The sequence below is a fragment of the Paramisgurnus dabryanus genome, chromosome 20, assembly GCF_030506205.2.
Source record: "Paramisgurnus dabryanus chromosome 20, PD_genome_1.1, whole genome shotgun sequence".
NCBI lineage: Eukaryota > Metazoa > Chordata > Actinopteri > Cypriniformes > Cobitidae > Paramisgurnus > Paramisgurnus dabryanus.
Window position 1 is genome coordinate 819,389 of NC_133356.1, and position 17,437 is coordinate 836,825.

At 36.7% G+C, this 17,437-nt stretch overlaps 2 long non-coding RNA genes across 2 annotated transcripts; one reads left to right on the forward strand and one right to left on the reverse strand.

Moving 5' to 3' along the window:
* The first annotated feature begins 10,400 nt into the window (after nt 1–10,400).
* On the forward strand, nt 10,401–12,195 carry LOC135787507 (uncharacterized). Its single transcript, XR_010547077.2, has 5 exons — nt 10,401–10,634; nt 11,185–11,278; nt 11,376–11,507; nt 11,593–11,679; nt 11,790–12,195. It is a non-coding gene; the product is annotated as an uncharacterized lncRNA (long non-coding RNA).
* On the reverse strand, nt 11,840–13,286 carry LOC135787508 (uncharacterized). Its single transcript, XR_010547078.2, has 3 exons — nt 13,001–13,286; nt 12,297–12,433; nt 11,840–11,975 (listed from the first exon to the last, which is right to left on the reverse strand). It is a non-coding gene; the product is annotated as an uncharacterized lncRNA (long non-coding RNA).
* Between the last annotated feature and the right edge of the window lie 4,151 nt (nt 13,287–17,437).

Consider the following 17,437-nt stretch of genomic DNA (forward strand, 5'->3'; position numbering starts at 1 on the left):
CTCCATATAAACTCAATATCAACTCAGTATCAACTTCGTATCAACTCAGTATCAACTCCGTATCTGCATCAACTCAATATCAACTCAATATCAACTCAGTATCAACTCAGTATCAACTCAGTATCTGCATCAACTCCATATAAACTCAACTCAATATCAACTCCATATAAACTCAATATCAACTCAATATCAACTCAGTTTCAACTTTATATCAACTCAATATCAACTCAATATCAACTCAGTATCAACTTCGTATCAACTCAGTATCAACTCCGTATCTGCATCAACTCCATATAAACTCAACTCAATATCAACTCCATATAAACTCAATATCAACTCAGTATCAACTTCGTATCAACTCAGTATCAACTCAGTATCAACTCTGTATCTGCATCAACTCCATATAAACTCAACTCAATATCAACTCAGTATCAACTTCGTATAAACTCAATATAAACTTAATATCAACTCAGTATCAACTCAGTATCAACTTTATATCAACTCAATATCAACTTCGTATCAACTCAGTATCAACTCCGTATCTGCATCAACTCCATATAAACTCAACTCAGTATCAACTTCGTATCAACTCCGTATCTGCATCAACTCCATATAAACTCAACTCAATATCAACTCAGTATAAACTCATTATCAACTCAGTATCAACTTCGTATCAACTCTGTATCTGCATCAACTCCATATAAAATCAATATCAACTCAGTATCAACTTTGTATCAACTCTGTATCTGCATCAACTCCATATAAAATCAATATTAACTCAGTATCAACTTCGTATCAACTCAATATCAACTCCGTATTAACTTCTTTTAACACAGTATCAAACTAGGTATCAACTCAATATCAAACTCTGTATCAACTCTTATTCTTTCTCAGTGCAGTTAGACTGAATGCTGATTTATGGGGACTGAACCTGTGTGTTGCTAGCGCAATCCTCTACCAACAGGGCTACAGGAACACATAATTATTTAAACCAAGCGTTTATTTTAATAGAGTTGTTTTCTGTTTGTATTTAATCATGTTTAAAACTAATCAATGCAGAATTTATATTGTGAAGAATAAACACATGAATTAATTTACAGCTTCAAAGTCATGTAGCACTTTAATATCATCACATAACATTACTGCATGTGAATGATTGAGACAATGGTGTATTTTAAAGTATGTCGCTTTAATTCATGCTTCTGGTACGTTCCGTACCCAGTTTGGCTAATTTGAATGAATCCGGTACAGCTGCTGAGCTTCATTGGTTTGGGAAATAAAGTTTTTGTGACATAAATCCCAGATGGATTATCTGTTGTAAAGGTCATTCATGTGACTAAGTGTTCAAGTAAACAGATTTTGCATTTACTTGCAATTATTTTGAAGACATACAGTACATACAGCTTTGTAAATGATCACTTCTTACTTAACTTTCATGTGGCTTACAGTTTTTTAAACATCACCACCTCTCCATTTTAACAGAGAAAGAAAAGCCAGTACGGGTTTCATTTAAATTAAAAACTCATCTCTTCCATTTCCTCCAAAAATACTTGACAAGTTGATATTGACTGCAGACACACTTCTTCTATGCTAAAGAACAAAAAACGAACTCTCAGAAAAGTGAAAACTTATAACTTGGTATAAGCATTTCTTGTATTATTGCCTTTTCTATGACAAATCACTGTATTGTTTTCTAATCATTGTAAGTCGCTTTGGATAAAAGCTCCTACTAAATGCCTAAATGTAAATGTCATTGGAGAGAATAAAATGTTGCTGTATAAAATGGGATAAGATTGGTCCTCGGCTGTGACCTTTGAAAGAGATGCTGAAGTAGGTCATCACACATTCAAGTGTCTTTGATCAGGTTTTGCTTCGTTGATTTGTTGGTTCTGACATCACACCAGAGATTGGACTCGAGACATAAAGAACCCCGCTTGGGTGTACGGCGTCTTTCACGTTAGTGAGCTTGAGATTGACATCAAGCTTTAGATCTGGGTTTGATGGATGTGATCTAGATCTGAGTTTCTGGCCTGCTACACCATCAGAAAGTGAATCTGGGGTTTATAAACTGACTATCAAAATGAAGTTTTGCAAAACGGCGGTTCGGGAGAAACCTAAACCTTCAGTCCCGTCAATTCCTTTGAGAGCTTATATAAGAGAGTCTCCACAACTTCCCAGTAACAATTCATCCGGCATTCCTCCTCAATCTCTTCCTCGGTTGGCTCTTTCCCTCTCACAATACAGTTTTAGTACAGGGGGATTGAACTTGGGATTCGAGCTCCCTCCGAGGACAGCAAGCCAAGTTTGTTTACCATCATTTAATAGACTAAATGCGAAGTTGAACTAGTGATCTGTTGGTTAGTTATTGCTATGAAACTGGTGAAAATTGTCTGTTTGTTCAGTTTATTGTCAGTAAGTGACATTCAATTCTACACATATACACCTTGTTGTGAAATGTACCACAGGGCACCATTCAAGTGGCATTTGAAATCCTTTATCTCTATATTAACAGCTTCTAGATGATTCTGTGACTACAGAGCCGTGTGTGTTAAATCCAAACGCACAGAGCCTTGAATTGCAAAATGGGGTCAGGGAATGGCGACATCATCACACTTACCCACAATCCCTGGTGTCTCAGCCTCATTATTCCAGCCCTGTTTTTAGCAGTAGGATGTCAGGCGTGAGGCAAAATCAATTCCTGCCCGCTCCGGACCGTTCGATCTCCACTTTCCAATTCATTTATACTCATTACTGCAGGAAAGCCAGACAACAGGACAATTTGTACACGCTGGAGATTCAGACTTCTCACTTACTCACCATCACCTGCGCTGTGACACACACACACACACACACACACGCACACACACACACACACACACACACACACACACACACACACACACACACACACACATTCATGATCTATATGAGTGTGATAGAGACAGAAAGACCGGCAGTGAACATAACGGTACAGGTTTGAGAAGAGTTTGATTCAGACTAACCGCTGATTGATTAGCTGTTTTATTGATTGATTAACACATTAATGATGTGACTGACATTGTTTCTTTATAAATGTATGTTAGAATTGTATTCATCTTCTTTTTTTACTGTTTGTGTTGTAACTAAACCAAGCCGATCTGTGATTGGTTGCTTTACATGTCAGTCGGCACCTGTGCTCTCTTCGACCAATGAAAGCTGCTGTCCAGATACCTTCTGCTGACAGTCTAAAGCTCTAAACCCTGAGCCACTGCTGGTCCAGGATCAGTTTATTTTACCCAAACTCAAGCTTTATCAATGTGAAAATCTGCACTTTATCCAGTATGGTTTACTTTGTGAATGTGCAGAGAAAATGTCCTTATTCATGAAATGATTTAAAAAACTAAAGTGAAATAACAGTGGCCAAACAGTTAATCTCACCTCCAAAACTCAGTCAGACCAACATTAACCTGACAACAATTCTCATTCAGAAAACACACATTACATTCACAACACACTGACCTAAAAAACACCAACAACAGGAAGGATCGCATACATGATCAACTTTTCTTTTCTGAAGTTTGAATGATTTTCCACATAAATCAGTTCTTCATATAGAATACTGTAACACCTTTTCAACTTACATTTGTAACAAGAATGATTCAAAATTAATCAAATTTTTTTTATATGAATGTAGTACTTGAAAACTACAGCCAGAAGGTGAAAAAACTGGAAAAAAATTCAGGACTGCAATGATAAAAAAGAGATAAATCCATTAAAATCCATTCTCCACATGTCTAGTTGTTCATGATGGTAATTACAGTGATGGTTCTCGTCTGCTCTCTTTCTTACATTTGGCCACAAGTTCTCATCAACATCTCATCTGATGTCGTCTCTAGCAATGCATCTTGTAAAGTATCTTCTCTGACCCGTTCTTCTTTCATCCATATTTGCCAACAAATTCAGTTCCTAACTTTCCCCTTTTACTACAGTAAGTCATGGTAATGAGACTGAGGCAGAACACCTGAGTGGAATTTCAGCTAAAATTGCAATTAGCTTGTAATGATTATTTTTTTAAATTCCGGCTATAAAATTGACAGTTATTGACAATTAACAATTATTTTTTTAAATAATAACTGCATAAAGGCTGCATAATCTGCCATCATTGTGTTTTGAATGTGTTTTTAACCATTTTGTGTGTGTTAGCATTAGAAAAATGTGTTGAAAATGTAAACTGTAGTATTTTGCATGTTGTGAAGTATGAATGGGAAAAGGGTTCCTGAATTTTGAAAAGTGTGGTAACTGAATGCATTTTGTCTACAAGCAATGAAAAATGTTTGACAGTTTGGTTTGTACTGACTTCTGTTTCACTGCCTGTGTGGAAAGTTTTGAAATGTGGTTTCAGTATTGAACAATGCGGAAAAAATGAAGAAAAACTAAGGAAAGTAAGTAATGACTTTCAGCAGCTGTTTCCTGCACTGGGTGTGATGATCAAATCATTTGAAATGTTTCATTTGTGAGGTATTGTACACAGAAAACCTGATCTGTAAAAAACACAGCTCTTATGTAAGGGATGATGAATAAGCAGCAGGTTGTTATCTCAGAAATAAACCCCAACCGTCTGATCAGGATATCTGCGGAGGGTCTTATATCAGACTGAAGGGGTTTATTTCACAATAACATCCTGCTGACTGTACATTATCTTGCTTATTACAAGGCTATTAACCTCATCAGTAAGGTGAGGAACATTAAATATTGATTTGAAATATTTTATTTGCTCATTTTAAAGCGTAACTAAACCCCTGGTCAGAGCGTGACTCCACCCACTGGCAATATTTGAAAAATGCAAGAAAAGTGGGCAGATCCCAATGGAGATAGAGGGGACGAACTAAGTGTGTGGTGAGATCGTAACAAGGGCGTGGTAAGCTTGAACCTGCTTACGTCACGAGTCATTTTTTGGACCCACCATCCAATAGGAAAATTCAACTGTAGTAGCCACCGTTCAACCTGAAGAGGGCAGCACTCAGACGTTTTTACACCATATATTGTAGTATTGAAACACTTTACATCCAAATGTCAAAAAAGTTACTAAAATCAATGAACAGCACTAATAAAGCCCAATTCTTACAAATCATTAACTAAAAAAAGTTGGTTTAGGGTTTAGTTACTCTTTAAACAAATGCAGACCTTCCATTAGGAAAAGCCATTTACTCTCAGTTTTAAGATAAGAGAAGACGCTCAAATGTCATAAACACACTATTTGGTTGAATCATATGTAAATATAATGTCATTTATCTTATAAAAGACAAATGTTTATTTCATTTTGTGTAATATTAAACTGAACCTGTCAAAATGATTTGCAGCATCCAGGTTACCGTGTGTTATTAGTTGCAGGTGGTTGTTTTCTGGGAATAACATAATTGGAACAGTGACCCGTTTACTACGGTTATTATTAGTGTAAATTGTGTGCGTATATGACACGCAGAAGTGCCGTCACATATACATCATCAGACCTGATGAAGGACAAAATCACATTAACAGCTGTGCCATCAAATCTTCCTCTAAGCCTCAAGAAACATCAACCAGATTTATAAAGTGCAGAGTTTTCATAAACCCAGCCAAACCAGATGAAGTTCAGATCCAATAGATACTTACAGAGGATTCATCTGGCCCAGGTAATAAAGAAGGTAAATAAATCATCTGCTGTGACTATGACCAGATACAGCTATGGCACTCTTCTGTATGGAGAATGATTATCAGGCTCTTAACAAAGTTTCAAACATGCGTTTAATTCCTAAGGGAACAAAAAAAATCACCAACTGTACAAATGAAGTTCGGTCTTTAAGAACCATCAAGTGAAGTTTTAGGTGAACTATTAGGGTTTTCAGTGTAAACTGATATAACTGTAAAAGATTGTGAATAAGAGGGAGAGAGAGAGAGAGAGAGAGAGAGAGAGAGAGAGAGAGAGAGATGAAGCGACAGTGTGTCTCTATCACTGTATGAGGTACATGTGTATATGTTTGTACCCTGGGCATTGAACCCATGACCATTTAGCTGCAACCAAACACAATAGAGAGATTTTAGACTTCGATATTAGTCCATTGAACAGTATGAGTTTATTTTTTTATCTATTCAGTTTGTTTTATAATTATATGCAAGTAAAAAGCAGGTGTAATGTATGTAGAACTAAATGCACAAAATGCTTATGTGGTTATATTTCATATTGTGTTTACATCCATCTTTAGCTCAAAGAAATAAAAAAACGAAATAGTCAAAGCAACCCAATCTACATTTACATTTAGTCATTACGCAGACGATTTTGTCCAAAGCAGCTTACTGTACAATAGAAGCAATTACAGCAACACAAGAATAGCAATACATAAGTGCACTAGAACTAATCTCATCAAGTCTAACTCATACATAGCCAAGGGTAAGTCTTTTCAATTTGTTTTTATTTGGACAAAGAATGTAAAGATTAGGATAAAAAAGAAAGAGAGGTGTTGGCAGCAGAGATTGGTTTTTAGCTGATTTTGGTAAAGACTGCTACAGAGTCAGCAGATTGTGTCGTGACCGGCAGATCTTTTCACAGATGAGGAACAGATCCAGAGAAGGTACACGATTGTGATCTCTTTGACAGAGCACTGGGATGGAGAGGGTACGCAAGTCTGTATAAGCGAGTGAAGGTAAGGGGGCGCTGACCCAGTAGTGGTCTTGTGACGTCACGCTCATAAATTAATTTTTCGATCATTGTGCAGCTACTGAGCTCAAGTCTAAAACATCATGTTTAGAGTCCGTTTGTTTTCCTTCAACACAGACATATTGATTTGATGAAGTATCATACATGAATTATTCATACAGCTGTTAGTTAAATCATTGTCTTTATAGGAGGCTGTTGGTATCTGCATGATTTACTTTATCTGGTATCAGTGTTCATGTAGCTCAACTGGTAGAGCGTTACATTAGCAGTGCTAAAGGTTAAGGTTTGATTCTGTACAAGCTGTATATTCTCTTCCCCTAACTTAACCCGTTTTAAATAAATGAGATTTTGTTTATCTGGGTTTTTTAAGTCAGTGTAAATTAGCTTAAATATGAAACTATAGTCATATTTACCCTTGTCTTGTCATATTCATCTTTAAATGCATATCTGGGGTCTGTTTAATGACAAACAAAATTTCTTTATAAATCATAATGTTTGGATCCATCCAGACTGATACTTAAACTTCTCAAAATAAAATAGAAAACATTTGAATGTCACTCATAACTGTAGGAAAACGCCAATGACAACATAATAAAAGAAAACAACAAACATTATAACAGCAATACTTGAACAAGACTAGACTAGACTAGGCAAGGCAAGGCAAGGCAAGGCAAGGCAGATATAGATAACTGACAAGAGCATAAACTATGACGAACTTGCAATTAACAAAATTAAAGACAGGATTAAATAACCACATGAATTAGGAGCAAACAGGAATCAGGTGAGGGAGGGCAGATGAGCTAACGAAGAGGGAGGAGGGAACGCCAAGTGACGGGGCACACGTGCTGAGCTGTCAAAACAAAACAAAGTAAACACAAACACAGAAGTGACCAATCAGAACAAAGTCATGACATCAGAAGTAACAACAACATAAACAAACAGCTTTCGTTGAACAAGAATCAATAACAATAGAGTCGTTTTAGAGTCATTTATTTCTGTAGGTTACCTTATAGCTAAAGTGTTTTAAAAACTACACTGAGCTGTTGTAACGCTGTTAAATCTGTACTATATAATCTATACAATCTTAACTACAGGTGTGTGTGTGTGTGTGTGCGTGCGTGCGTGCGTGTGTGTGTGTGTCTGTGTGTGTACCTGGTAATTACCACGTTGTGGGGACCAATTGTCCCCACAAAGATAGGAATACCAGTGTTTTTGTGACCTTGTGGGGACATTTTGATGTCCCCATGAGGAAACAAGCTTATAAATCAAACAAGATGGTGTTTATTGAAAATCTAAGGTACAAGAAAGGTTTTTGTGATGGTTGGGGTTCGGGAATGGGGCAGGTAAGGGGAATAGAATATACAGTTTGTATGGTATAAAATGCATTACGTCTATGGAATGTCCCCACAAAACATGGAAACCAGAATGTGTGTGTGTGTGTGTGTGTGTGTGTGCGTGCGTGCGTGCGTGCGTGTGTGTTGACAAAAGCTCTTCATCAATAACATTGATTTTACATCTACACTCTGGACTGATGGGTGATGAACAGATTATATTGTGACCATCATAAAACATCATAAGATTTCTCTGATCTGATTGTATCTTATATATCTGGATTCATTAAACATCTTCATTCATCCCAGCATTCATCACTCATGACTGATATAGATTAAAGACAGGTCATTATGAAATCACTAATGCTATGGGAATATGGCCAAATGTTTGCATGCATTAACTGAAACTTTCTCCATGTTGTTTTATTGGAAAATTGGAGCATTATTTCAGTTTCATCTTTGAGGTTTATGTCTTGAGTGAGTAAAGTGCTGGGCCTGGGCTGCTAATGACTTTTATCTGCCAAGAAATATGGAAGCAGAAAAAGCTGACAAGGTTGTGCGTGTCCATATACTACCTACAGATATATTTATATATCATAAGAATCAACGGCTTGAATGACAATGAGCAGGATTTCTCATTTTGATTCAATCATATGAAAACGTTTCTGTAGTGTTTTGATCCAATCTAAGACATCAGATCAAATAAAAAAAAGTTCAGATGTGGTCTTATACTGTAGGTGTGGTAACAATGATGATGATGTCATGATGCTGTTAGTGACAGTGGATTTTAAACAAAGATTACAGAATGAATGGTCATTTCTTAAAACATTCTACGAAGGTTGGCACATTTATTTATTAATTTAGCAGACGTTTTTATCCAAAATGACTTAGAAATGAAGAATATCCAGAATATTTTGATGACCACATCATTGCAGACGTTCAGCTCATGAATAAAAGTGTCCAGCGCTGAGCCTGTCTGTGATAAATAAAGCACATACATTGTCATAAATACAGCGCAACATCTCCAAGTCCTTAGGTCATCTGCCAGGACTCTCGTATCTGCTGTGTAAAACTCCAATGACATCCATAAAATCATTCCCAGAAATCCACTTACTATATGTCTCTTATCCTGATTGAAAGATCCAACTATGACTATGCTAAAAACATTAGATCCTATCTTCAGATCTAAAGATCTCTCATCTCTCTCTTTATCAGAAAAAATATCTTTGTCTGTTATTCAAATCAAATCAATTCTGTTGTGAGTCCGAAACCGCATACTGTATAGTAGGTACTGAATTAGATGAAGTACCTACTTACTTGGCGTTAAAACAGTAGGTACTGTATAGTATGAATCCTGGTAGTATGAATGAGATTCGGACGTACTACATCCGCCATGTTGCTACATCACGTGACATACGTCGTCATCACGTCATGTCATTTCAGCGCGAAAACAGCCGCGTGCCTCTTCTTCTTCGTTGGATAACTCCTCTCCTGGGGCCGGTTGCACCAGCTGTGCGTAAGTTACAACGTAGCTTAGTTACGACGTAAATAGGCACTAAGTTACAACTTACGCACTACTAAATGTTTTTGCGTTGCACCATTAAACTTAGTTTAAGCGTAACAATACGTTGTAACTAAATATTTACGGAAGCCCCTGTCCATGAATAACGTTTGGAATAAGATGTCATCCAGATTATATAACATCGATGAGCTCGTATTAATTATGAAGAGCCGCAAATTCGTCAACGACTTTTCAAGAACTGTTTAATTTTCTGTGTATCCATCAATTAAAATAAGATTTAAAATTTATTCCTGTTTATTTTCTCTTCCATGTGTGGGATATATATTTTCAATTAAAAGTGTAATGTTTTGAGTTCGATAACATATGCTTTAACGTCTTTTTTTAACTTTCAGTTTAGGCGAGACAAGAATGAGTTTGAAATTACGTACTGTTCAGACTATTTCCTGCTTGCCCATTATAAGGCTTGTGATTGGGTTAAGGAAAATAAACGTCATTCTATGCGACAACGCATTACTTTATGGAGAGCTTACGACCTACTAGCTACGTTCTTCCTTAAAGAGCACCTATTATGAGATACACGTTTTTAAACATCCTTTTGTGTGTAAGTTTGTATTAGTACATGCTAACGATATTCAAAAAGTACATACCTCAAAGAAAACGATGACGCGAGTTATCGTCTCTAACGTTCGAGGACTACAAAAAACACTCGGATTGTAGGCAACAGTTTACTTCCTGGGATTGGTGACGTAGATAAGACCAACATTATCATAGTTCAGCCCTCTCTGCTTTGCTTGGGTACGCCCTCAAAGACGGGGGTGGGGAGCGCCGAGTCAGAAGAGAGCTAAAATGGCGGAGGTTGGGAGTCCCTGCTTTGACTCTGTTTGCAAACTCTTGTTTAAATCTCTCGAGTAGACGCTGTCTCTTTAGATGCAAGGGCAAAATAGCACTTTATGGACTTACACAGAGGACATCATGTTTAATACGGTTCCGGAAAAATCCAGTCAGAAGTTCTTCACGGAGTTTTCACAATAACTGCTTCTCATGAACCGAAGCTGCGCGACGTCTCCTCCTGAAAGTTGGATTACCGTGCACTTCTGGATCACAGGCTGTAAGTATTCATGTTTATTATTTGCCTTTACTGTAAGTTACGTTACCGGTAACCGGAGCTTAACATTATGTGCTTGTAGAGCTCAGATATATATCTATGTGTAGAGCTAGAGCTAAGCTTGCAAGCTAATTGTGTTGTGTTGTAATAATGTATTTCATAAACAACGTACCATATTTACACACGTGTATGTTGAATTATGCAGACTATCGTTTTTATCGATGTTTATTTAGACGTGTTTACAAACTTGCTAAGCTGTTCCAGCTAAACTGTTACCGGTAAAGTTTGTTCTCATGATCAAACTCAAGTCAAGAAACTCTAACGTTAAGTACAGATGATTTGTTTAACGTTATATGTATTTTACTGTTGTATTTACTTGAAGCTTTCTTATATTTTGAAACGAAGTAAACACGTAATGTGTGTTGCTAATGTTGGGCCATGTAATACATTAACGTTTTAATGAATAGTCTAACGATTTATAATCGTTGTACTCTATTGTTATAATATGTCTTTTTGACTGAATACATGTTTGTTTTATTTGTCTATATCTTAGATTCGCAGCTGTACACATCCTTCTACACTGTATGCAAACATGCAACATCATAACACACAGTACAAGGAGTCAGACTGGCATATGAGGAGCAAAGGTGTGTAACACAAATGATGTATTTAGCTAGTGAAACCACTACCAGTCTTAGATGTATAACTGATGATGACAAAGTTTTTTTCTCTGCATAATCATAGGAACCCACGCAGTAGCATCGTTTCAAAATGTTTCCATCACCATCATCAGTGGATGCCTTTGCCGTCCGTACCCTGAGATTTCAGATTTGCTGCAAAAAATGTGACTTTCCCATTTATTGGAATGCTGTGCAGGTATTTAAGTATTTTAGTAACTGTGTTAAATAAAGTACGGTAGTATTTACTTTTAAAATAAATGTATTGCTTATTTATATTGCAGCCATCCATTACAATGTCACCAAGCCGTAACAAAAGCAGGAGAGGGAAAGTACAAGGCTATGTTCCCAAAACACAAAAGTGACATACTGTAAGCAGTAATGTTTTATTTCAAATACATTCATAATTAAAAACTTAATGTATGAAGCAGGGAAATAAATTATCAAAACAAAAGATTTATTGACTGCAATATTTGTACAGTTATGTGGATGATGTGATCAGGCTTGTGTTTGCTGAGGTATTTGAAGATAAGCTGAAGGAAACCCCGATTCCAATGGACCTGGCATCACAGTTTGAGAGACCTTCAAAGGAGGACGTGATTGCATGCCATCTTCAGTGCAGGGGTCGTCGGAAGCCAACATTCCGATCGGGAAGCTCCAAGCGTATCTGGAGAACAACACACGACAGGATGATAACCCTAAAGTGTCATCTTAGATAGCATCAGCTGACAAAGCTTTGATATGCCATTTATCTGAATAGATAGCTGTAAGAAATGAATTGAACAATTTTTGAAAGAAGAGCACAATATGGTTACTAAAGTATGTTTATTTGTATATTGTTTAACATTTAAATATATATTTGTAATAAATAAAAAACTTTTGACTGACTACTATATTTTCTTTAAAGTTACATCTTTTGTTCTTTTGGGTACTTTGTTACTATAATAATACTTTAGTGTTATTGGTTTAAAAATGTAATAAAACTTACTCTAGTCCTGCACCTCAAAGGCTTATAGTCGGTACAATAAATGTTCTGTGTGTAGGGATTTAGACAATTTGTGCAAAACCTGGATGATGAATCACGCAGGTAAGAGGCCCTGGAACATGTTGCATTCTCCTTAAAACCTAATAAGTAAAAACATAGCACAGTCTTTCATAATAAAGTTTACCATAGTAAAATAATGTAGAACTAACATTCATTTCAATTAATACTTTCTTTGTGCTACATTTGGTGTTTCCATATAGTTTGCACAGTAAAATAGTATGTAAGCAGTATTTTATAATTAAGTTTACTATAGAAAATAATGTAGAAATTACCAAGTGAAATCGTTTTATAATCATTTCAACAAATACTTTCTATGTGCTACATTTGGTGTTTCCATATAGTTTGCACAGTAAAATAGTATGTAAGCAGTATTTTATAATTAAGTTTACTATAGTAAAATAATGTAGAAATTACCAAGTGAAATCGTTTTATAATCATTTCAACAAATACTTTCTATGTGCCACATTTGGTGTTTCCATATAGTTTGCACAGTAAAATAGTATGTAAGCAGTATTTTATAATTAAGTTTACTATAGTAAAATAATGTAGAAATTACCAAGTGAAATCGTTTTATAATCATTTCAACAAATACTTTATATGTGCTACATTTGGTGTTTCCATATAGTTATCTAGTAAGTTATAATTACCTTTTGGATGTCTTTGCAACACATTTTCGTCTTCGTTTAGCATTCTGGCAGAGCTAAGGACACCTAAAAAAGTTAAATCCAATCGCATTCATTGACGGAGATCGTTTATATCGTAACGGCCTTCTGAACTCTCTGGATCGAGCTCGAAGTGGTAAGGCAGTACAGACACCATCGTTTATAGAGAAATATAACGCTTGTTTACGTTGCCTCTGAGGCTGTGACTCTCAGTCAGAATCTGTGTCAACCCACGCGAAGTCAGGGGCGTAACCTTTCAAACACAAGCGGAACCCAGCTGACCAATAACAGTTGAGTAGTCATCTGACCAATCCGATTACACTAGACATTTTGGGAGGCGGAGACAGGAACTAAACCGAGCGTTTTCCAGACAGTGGGAAATCGGTGAGGTATGTAAGCAATTTATAAGACTCACAATGCATTAGTTCAAGTTTTAATAACATGTATGTACTATGGGATATTGCAATAACGTGCTAACGTGCCAATTTATTAGCATAATTGGTGCTCTTTAAGAACAAGTGGTGCAACCGAATTAAGTAAAGAGTTAGTTATAAACTAGCTAGTAGTTACTAAGCCTCTAGTTTGGACTCTACGTCCCAGTTTAAGTAAGAACTTACGAACGACTGGTGCAACCCTACCCTGGGGCATCATGGGATAGTGAAGCGTCCATCGTATGCACACTGCAAAATCTAACCGGAAGTAGTAGGTCATCCGGGTACTTTTCGCATACTGTTTTTCGAATACTATGTATTCGGACATACTACTCGCCTCGCCTACTGCTTTTCGCGTACTATATAGTATGTAGTAGGCGGTTTCGGACGCAGCATTGGACTCGAGTACGAGTCAGACAGAGAGGAGGATGTAGATTGACACTTCTTACACATTAGGGTTAAGTCTTTAATTTCTCTTCAGTTGATTTGTGGATTCAACAGCACATACTGTATATCATGTTCACTTGTAGATAATTTATAAAACAGTTGTAAATGAAATGGGTAAGATGTGAATATGCAGCATTAGCATCAATATTGAGTAGGGCTAATTTTAAAATTATTCCTGTGCTAATATTTCTGTCCAACACTAAAGAAGAAACATTTAAAGATTTTTTTTACAATCTAGATTGAAAACATCTCTGTCTCGAGTCAAACGGTGTAATAAATTTGATCTGAATGTCATTTTTGGCTGAAGTGAAGTGTATGTAGTGTACATGACCTACTGAATGAATCCGAGCGTGAATGTGTCCGGCTGTAATGAATACAGCAATGAAAAGCTGAATCTGCACAATAACTCGCTGATATCAAGGTGAACCGATTTACCGCTGCACCAACCAAGACCTGACATATACAAACTTCTATACATTCAGATCACTGTACAGCGCTTTAACAGTAATGATCTTTGATTCAATTTCATCTCTTTAAGGTGCTGAGATATAAGAGGCTGAAATGATTTGATGAAGGTTATTTCTTTGGATTCGTGTGTTGGACGTGATGCATTATACAGTGAAAGTGAACAGAGAGTTCACAGTGACCTCACTTAAGCCCAGAAACTAAGACAAGATCACATCTCTCTCGGGGAATGATACATATGAACAGTGTATTATGACATGTTTATTATGCTATGAACATGGTTTATGGGGACACAGGAAGTCTTAAAACCATACTAAATGGTGCATTGCGTCAGTGGAATTGCCCCCATAAACCACGTATGCCAACGTTAAAAAGAAGAAAGAGAGAGTATCATAACATTTCTCAAACATCTCTTGAAGGTTAGATGTCCTGGAGATCCAGTCAACAAGGAACAATCCAGCCAGGACAAGGAGTTGTGCCGCATGATTTTTTATGGGATCTGCAAAGTTCAGCTGGACATCAAAGACTACACGGAGATTTCTGGCTGTTGTGAATTTCAAGATCAGTCACTCGTGAGGAAAGATGCATTTAAAATACTGAGGTAAGTTTCACTTTCAGGTTCTGAATTACAGCTACTGCTTAATTTTCTGCTTATGTAAATTCACCACGGAGAGTTATCTCTTCTATCTTAAAAAAAACTCTCTCAACAGGTATTGCTTTGGAATAGTGAAAACTTGTTATATGCACTTGTTGTATTATTGCTTCACCTCGCTTTATTGTTTTCTAATCTTTGTAAGTCACTTTAGTTAAAAACGTCTGCTAAGTGCCTAAAAATCGAACAAAACAAAAAACCATACAGAGCATAATGTTATCGATCAAATCATGTTTTGACATTTAACCCAAACCCAATGGCACCAAAACACATTTCTGCACTTAAATAAGACTTAAACATTTCTGAATTTCATTGATAACACAAAAAACTTTTGTAAACCATCTCTCTGAGATCAGTTCCTTTAAAACTGTTGAGAAAGGTTGATGTTAGGGTTATGACAGTGAAGAGAGAGGAGAGACAGTAACGCTGGTATTTTACCTCACTGGAAACAACTGAGAAATTATGAAGTGATGCTGTCACTGCGGGGATTTTAATGCACTTATATAATGTGACTAAATTCAATTCAATTTTGTTAAGTGGTGCCACACAGAATAAATATGCTTTCTGTACAGTAAGATTTAATTTTACTGAAATATTAATGCTGGTATTGATTGTCTCTGCATCGTGTCTCACCGTGAGAGCAGTAAATGATGGGCTCATATGGGTAAGGGTTTCATTATTATCACTATATGTTCTCTGTTACAAACAACACAAAGCCAAACAAACAAATATGTAAATACTTCATTAAGATAAACATCTTTTACTCTCTGTCCATAGCAGCTCAATCCTTAAAATGCCATCGGGCTCACATGTGTTCAGATTGTAGTCTTACATGTTTGTGTCTGAAGCCACTGTAGTGTGCTACTGCCATCTGCTGTTCAGTAGGCTATACATCTGACAATCAAATATATAAAATAAAACATGTATTTATTTATTTATAATTTTTGCACTCTTCATCCTCCACATTGTTCACCCAATAATGAAAATTGTGTTATCATTTTCTCATCCCCATGTTAATTTAAACCTGTATGCATTTCTTTCTTCTGATGAACATAAGAGAAGATATTTTGAGAAATGATGGCAAGCACACAGTAGAAAATGATGCAATTTTCTTTCTTTGACATTTGCCGTCTGCCCAGCGCGTTCACTGCTTCCAGTTAAGTCATCTGGTCATGTGGATGGTGGTCGTGAACCATTAGAGGTGGATGTATAGAGAAAAACTCCTCTATGGGGTTTACTGTAAGAAAGGGCACAACAGAGTCGGGGGGAACAACAGTGACATTCAGAGTGTGCAGCAAACCCGTCTGTGACTGCAGCGGATCTCTGGAACGCCACATTATTTATCCCACAAAACTGAAGTTAGAGGAGTTTAATGCCCCAGTTGCCCTCTCTCCTCTCCTGGCACAAGTCCAGTATCCAGGTCAATGAACATCTCTGTATTATATAGGGCCCAAAGAGTGGTTTATGTAACAGCAAACTATCATTGGACAGTGCACACATACTGACATTACATTAGCTCCTCCCATGATTGCTCTATGTCCAATCACAGTTGTTTTCCTGCATGTTTTGTTCAGATTTTCTATATGTTAAAATAGTTACCATCATGTCAGCATAAGATGAGCTCATGTGGGTCACTACAGATGAGAAGCAGAAGAAGAGCAGAATTCATACAAACATTATTCATACGTACTACATATTTAAATCATTTGTTGAAGAAATTTTAGTATTCATGTTTGTTATGTTTGCATGAATATACTGTATAACAGCATCTATCTACAGATTTTGTTGTGTCAGTGGATTCTGAAGATGCCATGGGCGTCACATCTCTGCCCGCTCCCCAGCGAAGAATATTTATGGAACTTCGTCTCCTTCGCCCTCTGCGTTTGCTGCTTTCATGGAGTTGGGTATCACATCACTATAGTCCACATCTGTGTTCAGTTACACATCTGGCTGATATTGCAAGCCAAAATCTAAAGAAAAACATTTTAGACTGGTGAAGTTTATTTACCGACTGTATGTGTGTACAGGTGGAGAGCTGATGGGCCTACAGGTGAATTAATGGGCTAGGCAGGGTGGAGAAAAGAAACGTGAAGGTGAGCGGAGAGACTAAAGTTAGCACTGGAGAACTGAACCTCCTCACAGTTTGATCATGACTGTAGTCACTTAAAAGAAAACAGGTTGCCATGATTCAGTGATGATGACAGTGAAGCACTTTCTGTTGTTTTGCAACTCATCACTTCTGTGATATCTCATGGAGAATGTTGTCAGGTGCATAATGGGATACTGGATGTGTGCATTGAAAAGTTTTGCCATGAATTTAGATGATATGTTTTATTTACAATTTAAATATAAATATTTAACTTTTTATTCTTAAAGCACACTGTGCACAAGGCAAAAAGGATCACCCTTTGGACAAAATTAAGGGGA